Raw genomic sequence first — 4,684 nt, 5'->3', positions numbered from 1 at the left:
GCAGTTTTAAATGTAAACAACTATTTTACGATCGCACATAACCCTATCATTGGGTCACGGAATTTGGACCTCGGACGACGAAATTGAAAATGGATATTGACCACGATGTTATAACATAAAAAAACAATGAAATACTGTGAATTTTATAAGAAATTTTCTAAAAATCCATGGAAGAACGTATAGGCTACTCATAGAGCGATTCCCTGGGGAGATTTAGCACGCCCACTGTTGTTGAAGCCAATAAAAACAAAGCTGTCTCAGCGTCAACCGAAATGTGATACTTTTCGCGCGAGAAACCTGTTCCTAAAAATAAATTTACTCTGAAAAGAGTTGACTCAAGGAATTAGTGGAGATAAGGGCTCCCCTGCATGAGCTCGTAGTTTTTTAAAAAACCTTCGTTTTTACTGTTCAACTCCCCAAGCACCCTCGCCGCAATGATCTTGGTATCGTCCTTAGTTCAAACCTAGGCTCGCTCTCGTTTCCTTTCTTTTGGTCAGAGACTGAGGAGGGTAAGGATAGGGAGAGAGCCTGGGTTTGATTTTGCTAGCCGGCTACCATGTGACAAAGCCATCATCCAATTGGAAAAATATTGGACGAATGACGTCACGCAAAGCTGCTTGGGAGGGCATTTTTTGACTCGTTCTATGACGATAAGTAACTAGAGGCTACGGGTAGCCTACACTTTGTTTGAATGATTTTTAGCCGACTTCTTTTAATTAAGTTCACAGTATGTTAGTGGGTTTTTTTATGTTTTAATATCTTGGTAAATATCCAGTTTCAATTCCGTAGTCCGAAGTCCACAGTCCACGTTCTGTGACGCAACGACGGAGTTAAGTGCATACTGTGGCGCCTGTGGCAGCCGCTGTAGGAACCATGTATGACCTAGGAGCACAGCTTACAGCCGGCTGGAATCAGCTGTATGATGGTTTTTCTGAGAGAGGAAAACCAGAAAACCCGGAGAAAACCGTCTAAGCACAGTAAAGAACCAACACAAACTCAACCCACTCATGGCTTTGGCTCCGGGAATCGAACCTGGGCCTCATTGGTGGGAGGCGAGTGCTCTCACCAATTCGACAACCCTGCTTCCCTCTCGCGATGTCCCCAATTCTCTTTACCCTGCTGGACGTCATCCAACCTTTGTTCATTGACTTCTTCTTTCCTAGGATGCTGTTGTTGACCACATTTTCGAACTATTGTTGGAGTTCTTCTGTGTGCATGCACACTCCATAGCATTTCCAGAAGTCGCTCTTCCCGCTGTAGTTAGAGTAAGTACCTTACCAAGTGCTGTGCGCTATGTGTTTCGTTGCTCTCTGTCCACGGTTATCGCTACAAATGAGTTTGTATTTTTGTCCACAAGACGAGTCGATGATGCAGATTCTAAATTGTGTGTGAGGCCCGGGCCAAACTTCGAATTTCACATGAGGTGAACTAAATGGTAGTTTGGGTCTATCCAAGTTAATTCAGTTTGGGTCGACATAAGTTCAGATAGGTCAAACGTCGCATTTAACGTCGAACCAAATGCAAAAGAGAAAACATACATTATCATTCAAATTTTTCAATTAGGAGTTAATTTCTACTCATGAGAAGTCCGTTGTTTGTCCCAGACTCGATCTTCACAAAAACCAACATTTGACTTGATTTGCGTTAATTGTTAATTTTAGTTTACAGTGTTCCCAATTAGTGCTCCAGGAAATTAGAGAACCACGAAACCGGGTGCACATAACTGGGCCTTGGAGAGGACAAGCTCACTTTGCACTGCTCCAACCCAGCCCCTTCGCGAACCATCGATAAGCTAACGTTGCTTTTGTGTCCTTTAAATTAGTTAAGAAAGTTCATCAAGACGACAGCTGTTCCCAAATATCGCAAGCAAATAAAGCAACTGGTCGATAAGGTACGTGTCAAGTTTTGATTCAATTTGTTGGCCCAACCCCGAATCAAGAAAGTATTATGTTCCAAAATATAGCGCCGATTTGATGATAATCAATCACACATCCAACGCACGCTCTACGGAGTAACTGTTTCATAGAATTTCATTTTACTCTGGACTGTTTTTAGTGTCACAAAATGACCGAAAGTTGTTTCAATTTTACAAAAAGGACCTCTGCAAATGAGTTAGCATGTAAGGCCATACCGTGTACGAGCTAGTAGAGAGATTTATCATCTTTTTTACGGCAAACATTTGACTTGATTTGCTTTCATTGTTAATTTCAGTTTACAGTGTCCCCAATTAGTGCTCCACGCAGCGCTAGAACAACAAGACACTTAAAGTTCCTTTCCTTTCCTTCCTTCGTCAAATATGTCCAAAAATACACTCCTTTCAATTGACGTCACGATCTAGCGCCGAAAGCATTGTAGGATTAATATGAGGACAAAGACGTTACTCTGCATTTCAATCCCACAATGCTTTGCAATACTTTATTTCTATCAACTGCTGAAAATGCTATTTTATCCACGCGGATTTCAACAACTGTCCCCTTGGTCGTCTCCCCCAACTTCAACATCACTCGTGTCTCGGAATACAAACAATTGATTACACAAGTATTCCCCAAATGCTGCTCCTCAAGTAAGGATAAACTGCCGCATTTACTCTAAGCTAAAAATAATGATAACCGTTACCCTTAACTTAGGCTCCGGAGCGGAGCGGCGTTTGGATCAGGCCTTTGTTAGAAATAGGTAGCAAAGGCTTAGACTTTAGGGCGATTCCTCAGGAAAAAAAGTTATCGAGCGATTTTCTTCAAACTTTCCCTGAATGTTCCCTACTAATCCCTGTTTTGAGAGCTACATGATAAAAACGATAAGTCACCGTAATTGCTTAAGAGATATAATGGGCCAATCTTTCCCCATTGATGCCTGTATACTGATACTAATCACGCGCGTTATTTCATCGGCTCAGGGCTAATTTTGCGTAAGCTAATCGAGAGGGTTTTTAAAGTAAACACTTGAAAAAGCACCTGATAGGTAGAAAGTGTAGAGCATATGGAACACTGTGTTACATAGTTTCGACTCAAAATGTTTCTCGAGTCGTTGTGCTCCAGATGATAATTTACATCCCTGGGTAAGGTGCTTTGTGTACGTTTTTAGCTATATCCTTTTTTCCTTCCGATAAAATTTGTCTATTTTTTATTTATTTAAAGGGGATAATTTGTACACCAAAATTATGTAATAAACAATATAGGACACCGTGCTCGTTTAAGAGTAACACACCATTTTACCTGTCTAACTCAATTATCCTAGATCGAAACAACAAAATTCACCATGTTCTCCGAATGCGCGCGCCTATTCGCAAAGAGTAGAGTTATAGGTCATTTACAACTTCTTTCGACGATCGACTTACGCCATATTTACAATGTTTCAAACTTGATCTTATTTATAAATATTGACTTACCATATGCGCAGTACAGGATGCGCAGTACCATACTGAGGAATTTACCTAAAGGGACGCTTCAGGTTGGATGTCAAAATTGGGCGTGCACCTAAATTAGGTAGCCAAAGTCAGACTAAAATTTGGGTCATTTCATGCCTATTAGTAGACTGCCATCGAAGTCGGTCGAGCCGCTTTAGTCAAGCGAACCGAGGGGAGAAGCAAGCGAGGTGTAGAACCGAGGGGACGTTGGGGAGAGAGCGAGATGAAACCCTCTCCCCAATCTCCCTTCGGCTCTCTTGCCTAAAGAGGGTGACTCGACTGACTGAGAAGGGACTGCTAGCAATCTGGCCTATTAGGTTACAGGTATCAAGTAACTCCTCGAAAGAGAGAGACGAGGTGATTTCGCATTTCGAATTTCCCGTTTGCCGTTTCACGAAAAACGCGATGCTGAATCTCTCTATGAACCGAGATTGAGCTGTGAGTTCTGCGCGCATTTTTGTACATTTCTCTGCCGTACTCTTAAACAACCTTTTAGCTTTTAGCGACATTTTGTATTCGTTCACACAAATCTCTGTGTTGTAGGATGCTTCGCCCACATTATGCAACGTAAACAAGACGGAATAATTACACCAAGCTGCATTTTAAAGGGTTTTTTTTGTGAAAATGCTGTTGTCATGCTTAATTAAACTTGCTAAGGAAACAAAATGTGGCACTTCTTTTTAACTATCTTACCTGTGTCATGCATCTTTCCTTCAAGCTTTGGCGTTGGCGTTCTTGCTCGATTTGACCTGATTTTCTGTTGATTGGTTTATTCAGATGTTCTCTCTTTGTCCCTCTCTAACAGATTGAGGAAACGTCAACAGAGGTTACAAATCGCCGCTCTAAGGTCTCCTTTAGCCCTAAAGATACCGATGAAGTGGTGAGTAATGTGAACTAACGAGTCGACAGACATCTTGTATGTAATCCACAAAGGGAAAGCCCGTACATGCGCAAATGAACAGTGTCAACGACTTAAGACATGTTTTTGTTTTGGTTTTGGCAGGAAAGGTGGACGGCTCAATATAGGCAGCATCCAAATGCTATTGTAAAATTCTACAACACTTGGAAATCCAGGAAACCCGGTCCCACCCAACAGGTGGGATAATTACAAATACTTACAGTAGTCAGTGACAATATCGGTATGTACCTCTGCAACTCTGCAGGGGTCTGTCAGAGATCGTTATCTTTATAGGGAATAAAGCTGTTTACATTTGACATTTGATATTCCAATTTGCAAAACAGATCGTTACAAGAAGTCTTTTATTATTGGTCATCTTCTTG

The 4,684-nt window shown here is 41.5% G+C and overlaps 1 long non-coding RNA gene across 1 annotated transcript in view; it reads left to right on the top strand.

Annotated features, from left to right (window-relative positions):
* The first annotated feature begins 1,156 nt into the window (after positions 1–1,156).
* LOC138051687 (uncharacterized) overlaps positions 1,157–4,684 on the top strand; it is a 7,761-nt gene continuing 4,233 nt past the window's right edge. The window contains exons 1-4 of the long non-coding RNA XR_011132877.1: positions 1,157–1,265; positions 1,823–1,891; positions 4,209–4,283; positions 4,407–4,499. This is a non-coding gene — a long non-coding RNA (uncharacterized lncRNA). The remainder of the gene's footprint in view (positions 1,266–1,822; positions 1,892–4,208; positions 4,284–4,406; positions 4,500–4,684) is intronic.

This window comes from Montipora capricornis, chromosome 6 (assembly GCF_036669925.1).
Source record: "Montipora capricornis isolate CH-2021 chromosome 6, ASM3666992v2, whole genome shotgun sequence".
In the NCBI taxonomy this organism is placed as follows: Eukaryota; Metazoa; Cnidaria; class Anthozoa; order Scleractinia; family Acroporidae; genus Montipora; species Montipora capricornis.
The sequence above is the reverse complement of the archived record's forward strand: the minus strand, read 5'-3'. Positions and strand labels throughout refer to the sequence as shown.